This window comes from Micrasema longulum, unplaced genomic scaffold (genome assembly GCF_059751315.1).
Source record: "Micrasema longulum isolate JH-2025_06_02 unplaced genomic scaffold, ASM5975131v1 h1tg001588l, whole genome shotgun sequence".
Taxonomy (NCBI): domain Eukaryota; kingdom Metazoa; phylum Arthropoda; class Insecta; order Trichoptera; family Brachycentridae; genus Micrasema; species Micrasema longulum.
In genome coordinates, this window is record NW_028278770.1 from 157057 (window position 1) to 166882 (window position 9826).

At 32.3% G+C, this 9826-nt stretch overlaps 1 long non-coding RNA gene across 1 annotated transcript in view; it reads left to right on the plus strand.

The window, feature by feature from the left end:
* Positions 1-7878, plus strand: part of LOC148274767 (uncharacterized) — a 112666-nt gene extending 104788 nt beyond the window's left edge. The window contains exon 4 of the long non-coding RNA XR_015824205.1: positions 6175-7878. This is a non-coding gene — a long non-coding RNA (uncharacterized LOC148274767). The remainder of the gene's footprint in view (positions 1-6174) is intronic.
* Positions 7879-9826: the final 1948 nt, after the last annotated feature.

Here is a 9826-nt window from a genome sequence, read left to right on the forward strand (position 1 = left end):
TTAACGTTTTATGCGGGAGTCCGGCGTGATTTTGTCCACATTTGTGAATTTACTTTTCTATATAATTTGGATTCAATTTCCTTCTGGAAATTAATGTATTATCACTAATTTATTTGTCGTGAATTATACTTTCAAAATAAATAAAATAAATTTATTTTGCAAATCCTAGTGCAGTTGGAAAACATTAGAAATCGTTTTTTCTTAATACGGTTGAGTAATTCAGTACGAAGAGAATAGTAAAATGTTTATGTATACTATGACAAAAAAACAAGATTAGACGTTGATAAGCAGGTGTAATAGATTTAAATTCATTGTACTCACGTCTACATTGACGTTTCCATTCTTGAGTGATTACATTGCTTTGGCCTGGCGATTTCGGATCTTTCTCAATAGAATTTTTGAACTACCTTCTTCCTTACGCTTTGAACAAGTGACGCGGTTTCCAACATTTTTATTGCCAGATTACGGGTCGATATTTGTCCACACGACAAAATACACTGTCGGAAACGTAAGTATTTGCGCGGTGCTCAAAAACGGGGCAAGATGAAATATATACGTTACAATGTTTTACTTTATTCTTTCAAGAATACTACATATTAACTTATGTTAGAAATTATAAATATAAACACACTTACCGACTTTTTCTGTCTACTATTTTCGAAACGTACCCATCTCTTTGTCAGGACCCTCACTACATTAGAATAACAAATAGTATTTATGAAAAAATACATTCAGAGTTAAGGGGGATGCAAACACAACCGTGTCCGAATATGGACTAAAAAAAAAAGGTTTGTAATATTCAGTGGTGCGTTGGAAAATGAAAAGGGATAGATAGTTGAAAAGATAAGGGGCTAAGAGGTTGAAATTTACAATATTGGTTAGTCATTAAATAAAAAAGTGTGCTGTTTTTAATCGATGTTTGATTATTAATTAGGAGGATATTATTTTTCGAAGCTTTTTTAATATGAAACACCTCCGTGTTATTTAATTTATGCCCTTTTTATCATTTCAATGTTAAGTTTTAACTCCTGTATCCTTGGGCTGAGATGATTGGCAAACTCTGAAAAAATATTTTTAATGATCTTAAAATTAATGATCGGGTTGTGGTCCCGTAGCTAGTGTCTCGGACTCACGGCTCAAAGGTCCGTGGTTTAAATCCCACTCTGCCCCAGCTTGATCACATTTTCTAATAGTGGCTTATTTACAACTCGTTGAAAATGGCCCCCAAAATTAAATATTTGGGTAAATCATAAAAACGCAAATATTTATTGAAAATAATAAGTAAACTAAATTGCTCATGTGTTCTTTAAAGCGAATTTCGAAGCTATCTGACGTCATCCCAATAAACCTTAGTTTGACCAGAATGTAAATGCTTTAAACATAAATCATATTACCAATAATACGCATATTAATTATTGAACAAAATGTATACTTACATTTTGCTTTACCGAAATTCAAATGGCCTCATTTAAAAAATATATATACAAAAATATTGATTTTCATAATTTTTAATTAATGTCGCAAAAACTGTGCAACACATCATGCCATGATGCCTAAAATCCCCTGACTCAGTCACATCAAGCCATCGGGTAAAGAAATTCAAATACCTGGGAGTATACGTTACGGAAAATAGCAGTTTTCAAAATAACTAAAACTGCGGCTAGGAATAGCAGGTGCCACATTCAATAGTATGAAGGCTGTCGGAAAATCAGATATTTACTCAGTAAAAACTAAATGCCGCGTACACAACGCCTGCATAACACCTATTCTCCTCTACGGATGCGAATCATAAATTGAAAATGATGACACTTCACTAGCTAGGGCTCAAACAGCAAAATTGTGAGTTTTGAAAATAGGTGTCTCAGAAGAATCTTGGGTGTGCGGTGGTTTGACTTTGTAAGGAATGATGTAATAGGATTACGGACGCGCAAATTCCAGTGACAGCTGTCATCAAGCGTAGGCGATACGGTCGGCTTGGCCGTGTGCTGCGAATGCCTCCCGAGAGCCTTACTACGCTTGCCTACTTTACAAGGCGTCGGGTTCTCGAACTCCTGGACGTCCACCGCTTACCGTTCGTCGGCAGTTCGTGTCAGAACTACGGGACGCAAACCTGACTTAAGAGGATGTACAGGAGCTGGCAGCCGATAAGGATGCTTAGAAGATCTTCTTGGGCACCATACGCTCCAACTAAGGACCGTACGCGGAATGGTGATGATGTACATAGTAAAAATATGCTTCAAGTAATCTGCAAACGTGATTTCTGGTTTAGTATATTTCTTATGTTTTCGCGACACAGTTGAAATGGAGTTGTAAATAAAAACTCTTTGAAGTAACTCAATTGTATACCTCTTTCTATATTTTATTATTTTCTATTTTAAAATGAGCTTTGCTCGAGATTTACTAAACGGTAACTTAAATAATATAAAATTTCCTATAAGTTAGGTTATCGCTTGATTTTTGGCTAGTTTTTGTTTATTTAGAATTGTAAAGCGAATTATACCTTATTCAACTGATTTGAGGATTATCGTGGACACCATATGGTCCAACAAGGGAACGGACAATGAATGATGACGTAATCGTTTCTTTTAAGACAAAAATGTATCTTTGTGAATTTTGTAAATACATAATTCATTTTTAAAAACTGTTGCACTCGACGACTTTGAATACATATTTATTTTATAAAACAAACGTTTCAGAATCTGTTACTTAGATTATTCAGGGCTAAGAGGGTTGAAATATTTGTTTACAAAAATATACATGTAAATACATTATGTTCCTAATTCACAAACATGCCGACGCAAACAGATTCCTTAATAAATTGTAATAAACGTCACAGATTATTTATAGAGCCGAGGAAAATCCTACTCGGAGACAAAAACAAACAAAAAATGCAAATTGTAAAAGCTCCCTTAGAAACACATACCATTCCAAACCATCGTTTCTCTATTTCTGATAAATTATCATCGACTTTTTTCACACATATTTTTTGGCGGAAAAACTCCGAACTCTAACGGGGAAAGTATTCCCTCCCTCGCCATTTCCACCCACTAAATTCAACCCTCTGTAACCCATTTCTGCCCGACGAATTCACCCCCTAAACCCATGGGAGCGAATGGCTGAAAAACTAAATATATTCTATTTTCTTTATTATGCAGATCGTTTCTTTGTACTTTTACTGAATATTCATGATTGAAGTGGGTCGTGAGTGTGTTAACTTGATTATTTTCATTAAATTATCAACTTCAGTGGCTGGAATTTTGCTAAATTAATCACAATATTTTGTTAATTTAGAAATAACATTGATGTTTAATTATAAATTAACGTATAACAACGGAGATCAATATAGTTTTAGAGAAATTAACATAAAAGTCTAGGCATCTACAGGGCTTATGACCTTTCACTGGCTGGTTTACGTGGCCACTTTACACACTGTGCAAGATGTATAAATTTATTTATTCAGTTAATATACTTCTTGGACCTGGTGGACTTATAAAAATGTTTTAAGTTCGTAAAAAAAATTGTAGACAAGAACATGATCCAACCCCCAGGGAGCTGTTTATTTACTATGTTAATAAATATCTTATGTTAATTACGTCCTCACATATTTTTTACAACTGCGGGATTAAATTTAAAATGTCACACAACTACTCAAACTTTTTTTAGAAAGGAGAAACGTTTTTACAAGAAAAAAATGACAGCTCTCTAGGGGATTAAATCCAGTCTTTGTGTACAAAAATTTTGAAATACTAGATTACCATAAAAAAACTCCTAATATAAATGTTGTCAAAAAATAATTAACTATCACAAAACAAAACCCTTAAGCCTCATTTTTTTCAATTTATAAAAAGATTTTTTGAAATACAAAATTTTATGATTTCAAAAATTGTAAATATAATAATGCCAAAAGCGTTTGTTCTGTGTCCGGATGGGTAAGAAATACAGCTATGCGTTAAAAATGTTTGTTTTGAAAAAACATAAATGCAGTGCCTTATGTATCATTGGGTGCTGATAGGAAAATAACGATAATAATTTCGGCAATTATAAAACATTTTCGTTATTTAACTATATATTATATATATAAAACGCAATGTTTGTATGTGTGTCCTTGATGGGCTGAATAACTACTAGACCGATTTACGTGCGGTTTTCAGCGAAATGTAGATCTTTGCCATGGGCGTATTTAAAGCTATTAAAATCTTCAATTTATTAAGTAGAAAACTTACAACGAAACGTCGATTTTGTTTATTCTAAAAAAAAGTCTGACATGGAGTTGTATTTTTCGCACAGTATCGGGGAAGCATCTGCAAAACAGTGTCAGAAAAACAATGTTCAAATTATTATTTATCAAAATTCCCTGTCTTGGCAATTTATGCTAACCGAAACACAAAAATTAAAATGTAGACGTACATCTCTAATTTGGACTAAATAAAATACAATGATTGATATCAAACCTTCGATTCTGTTAATTTAGTCTATGTAAAAGTGTGCACTCAAATTTAGCAATGGCAAAGCCTTGCCGGGTTCAGCTCGTTTTTAATAAAGGAACAAAACTTCTTACTTTAAAAGTGCAATATTGCATAACTATTATGTAGGTATCAACTTGTACCAGAAACATTTTAAGATATTTAAAGTTTGTCCAATTGTTTGTAGACAAATGGTTAGATTTCAAAAATAACAACATAGATTGAGAAGGAAATATGGCAGTCTAAGCATTAACACGACCAATAACCTTTCATTGGCTAGTTTTAGTGGCCACTCAACACAGTGTAACTTTCACCAATTTATTTACCTTTAAACATCCACATTTCTTCCACCTGTTGATTTTAATTTTTAGTGTTACTTCACAAAAATCAACAAATAGAAAAATTAGGGAGATATGGATGTTCAAACATTGGCAGAATGGTAAGTGTTGAAAAGTGGCCACTTAAACTTGCCATTAACAGCTTATAAGACCTGTAAATGCAAAGATCTTCCTATTTCCTTCCCTAAAATGTACTCCATCTGTGTTGTTTTTGATAATCTTCGTTATTCCTTGGTTTAAGTGATCACTTTACACACCGTATGAGATTAACTTTTCTGCCTAATGTTTGTGATTTCCATATCTACACAATATTTGCAACATTTACCGTTTTGTCAACAAATCAACAAATGGAAGAATCGAAGAAATTGTATTTTCAACATAGGCAAAATAGTGAAAGTTACTAAGTGTATATGGTAAATTCTCAAACCAGCCTATGAGAGATCATAAACCCTGTAAATGCTCAAAATTTCATTTATCCTTCTGTAAGATGTTCGACATCTGTTTTGTTATTTGTTGACAAGTAAAAGTTAAAAATATTCCTTGTATCGTAGCCAATGACTTACTGAATGTAATTTTTATCCTTTGCTATTTTAGTGTTCATGTGATCAGAAAATAACAGTCAAAATAATAACTATATACCAAGTCACAATATTTAATGGCGGAATCATCTTCAATTGTCTATCAAATAAAATTTTCTGAATGAAAAATTGAATACGCGTACATTTTTTTTAAACGTGTTCAATTACAGGCTTTTTAAACAATATTTATTAAAAAGTGTATGTGCTTAGTCAAATACAATATATTTTTAAAGAAACGATGTAAAAGACACCGATCAAAAATAACATAAAACCACGTAGCGAAGACAAACAAGGGCAATAAAATAATTGTATTCAATTTGTTCAATACCACTATAAACATATTAGACTTCGAGCTAAGCCATGCCAATCCTTTTTCATATCACACTGTGTTAACGCGCGAAGAGATCAACATAAAGATTCAACCCAAAGTATAAGAACTGACGATGAATTGACTAATCTACACATTCTGGACATTGGGATATAAAAGTTGCTCTCAGAAGGTTTGATAAATAGACAATGTTGACTTCTGGTGACACGGTTGGGAACATGAAAAAAAATTGATTGCAACAGAGATGGGACATTATTTATATCATTAAGTATTTTTTAAATACATTAAAGGTCCAATCGACGAAGATACGTCAAATTTTTATACTAGTTAATGCATTATCGCTTAAAATAAGTTTTGTTTTTAAGACAATCAAAGATCTGTTTTGTTTTTCAGAAAAAATGTTGTAGATTTAGTTATACATTTTAAATATATTTATGTAGCTAATGATATTATTTTCTTTCTTTCAGGTAAGTACCTACTACCCAAACACAAATACTGCCTTTATGATACACGACATTAAAACAGTAAGTCCACCACAAGGGTTAAAAAAAGCCAAATATAAGTAAGTAGTTCGGGGTGTAATTACCGACGAATAGAAGGCGGTGGATATTCAGGACGACGAGAACCAAATGCCTTGGGAAATAAGCAAGGTTGATCAAAGCTCTCCGTAGCTCATCACAAATAACTATCGACGTGCTTAAAAACATGCTAAGCATTTGAGCGATCACAATGGACAATAATGAACATGCTTAAGTTATCGCATTCATAAGTCAACACGTGTGTAATCTCTAAGTCAACGCTCGTTGCGGTTTGTTTTTTATTTTTCTCGTAAATAGTTTCTCGTAAACAGTTCACTGGTGAAAAATCGGCGTTTACTATAAAAAAATAATACAATATATTGCATTTGCAAAATAGTAAGGAGTATCCGATACAAAAAAGTGAAAATTAAATTACAATCACTGTGGCGACAGCTTTTTGTGAGATTTGGCTTGCCAACCACCGGCTAAATGCAATAAATAGCACGATAAATACTAAATAAATAAAAATAGCAGTTTTGGAATATTTTCCATATTTACACCGGCGAAATACAAATATGTGATTGCGTAGCAGGATTATACGTCACGAAACGTAAATATTTTGACATTTAATACTAGGTGTTCACGGATGTTGCATTGTGATTGCAAATACGATAAACAACCATGGTGAGAAATTGTTGTCACGTCGATAGTTATTTGTGATTGAGCTACTGAAGCCATCTATGGCTCAGTCAACTATATCACCTCCGCTTGCCGATGACTATCACCGGATATGATAAAATTTAAAAACATAATTGACGAGACGTTGTAGAATCTAGGCATAAGGGACCACCTATTATTAAATCAGTTAACGATAGGTCATAAGTCATGTACACGCCTAGGCCATCTCGGCTGCAGTATTTTAAAATCTCTATACAATTAATTTGGAGTAAACTTTTGTCATCATTCCCTTTCAGCGCTTAATTGTGCATATGACACTGTATTGGCACACCAATTGCAGCGTATCTTACAGCGCGTTTGCTTACCAAGCAAGAGGTCTTGGGTTCGATTCCCGACATATTTGATGTGTAATATTAGTTGAAGGGTGTTTTCATAGAATAATATTTCATAGTTCTTGTACCGGTATTTGAAGCGAAGGACTGATCATTTTACCTTCATGTAACAAATATGATCAAGATAGTCCACTTTTAGTGAACCGATGCAGAGCCCTATGCACCATTTGGTGTGGAAAGGGAATGATAAATATTTCATAATTGAACTAAAAATTCAAACACTTTGCTAACTTTGCTAATCCTAACTGTTTTTTAAATTACTGAGCGAATTCTGAGCTACAGCATGGTTCCTTATTAGAGGTATAATTCAAAAATATATCCATAACTATTCTATAATTTGACGAAACCTAAATAAATCTAAAACGCACAAGTCCTTATTTAGAATGTTATTTTGTCGAAGTTCCTGTATAAAAAAGGCTGCAAAAAATAAATTGGCTACAAATAATTTGTTTTTCAGGCAAATCTTATATGCATTCAATATTGTAGATATGTTTGTCGTAGTTTTATTAAAGAAACTAGGTTAAATAAAGGTTCTACACCTTGAAAATAAAACTTTGAAATAAGACATCTTAAAAATCAAAAAGGCTATAAATAGCTAAAAAAAAAACATATGATCGTAGAGATAAGGTTTTATATGGTCAACTCCTGTTTGATTTTCTGAAAACAAGTGCAAATGATAAAAGTACAACCACTTTCACCTTTCTTCGATATTATCACAGACACAAAATAGTTTTTGTCATAAATACATAATTGATAAAAAAGATAAGAAAGATCAGAAACCTAAAGAATTTACAAAAATCAAAAGTGTTTCAAAACGGTGTTTTCATTTTATTTATTTTACAGAAACAAACAGTCTACAATGATATAATAACATAAACAAGATACAGTTTAATGACAGATAGCGAAGTTTCTAAATAACAATTATAAATATCAAATTGAGGTACAACAAAAGGGTGTTTTTATGTGTATTTGTATGAGAGAAAGTGTAGAGGTGTGTTGTGTGTATTTGTGTGAGATTAAGTGTTCAGGTGTGTGTAAGTGTGAGCATCATTAAAAAGCAAATGGGATCGTATCGCAGCCAGAAAAAATGAGTCTTAATTTATTTTTAAATAAATTAAGGGGCGAGTTAAATATATCAATTGACGAAATAAAGCATTATAGTTGGAGCAAGAACGATAGAGGAAAGAGTGTTGTGCATAGTTAGTGCTACAGATTAGCAGATGGAATAAATACTTATTTCTTGTCACATTAAGATTAATTTTGGAGAGAAGTTAAAAGAGTCTACTTTATTATTTATAGAAATAGCATAATTCAGATAAAGTGCGTCTATTTTCAAGGGTAAGAAATCCATTTTGTTTAGCAGATTGGCTATAAGTGCAAAGCGTTTTATTGTTTTTATAATCTAGGTATTTAAAAAATTATCGTTTAGTTTTAACAACAAAATGAATAATAACAAAGTGAGTGCTTTCAATATGAATTTTATAAAACATTTAAATTTATTTAGTAGCGCTTGGAATTCATCATACACGAGTTAACTGAGGGAAAAATGAAAAACTTAAATAAAATATATAATGGTATATTTTATTTCTCATAGTCTAAAAAAGATATTTTCTTGTACGGCTGGAAGAGGTTAACCTATTTTCATGGACCGAATTCTCCCCCATTCATCCCTTTTCCCCTCTCTCTCTACCCTCCCACACCCCACGCTACAACAACAATGTTGGACCGGAAGTTCCCTAGTTCCGTTCACGAATCTCGCGAGAAAGGAGGCAATAGATCTAACAAAAGGTTTCGTTTCTATGCCAGGATCATGGCTGCATGTACAAATGTTGTGTTGAGAAGATTCTTAGAGTATTATGGTTTTCCTACCCCACTCTGTATTCTATAAATAAATACACTCTTTTCGATCGCGTAATTCCATCTAAAGAAGCTTTAGAGGAATGTATCATAGTCACGCAGTTTTGCGTTTTCCTAACAACAATCAATTATTACAGGCAACAATAACGTTGAAAGAGTTTTATTATTATTTTATTTAATACTGATATCAATAGTATTACATAGACTTTAAAATAGTTTAAAAGAAAAACATAAAATAAAACCAATAAACAGAAGATATCCACAAATACAAAACAAAAATGATTATAGAAAGGGTGTCCGTGTATTAAATGTGAATAAGTATAAATTGATTATTGTTAAAGTAGAGTATGAGTATTTTTAAATAAATATAAAATTGTGTAGTGAAGAGATCATGATTTATTTATTATTTTTTATTTATTTAATACTTCACTAAAATATATTAAATAATTGAATTTGCAATGTATTCCTCACCGGGAAAACCTATGCCGAGGAAGATGTTTTACAATTTTATTTTAGTTTTTTTTTTTATAATAACCCACCAAGCTTCTATTTTGAGGCTTGTCAGCAGGTGAGAAAGAGAGGACAAGGAAGGTTAACACGAAAAATACACCGCAACACCCAGACCAATTGAAAAAAAATCTTATTTGGATTTATTTTCTTGCAACTGGCGGGAA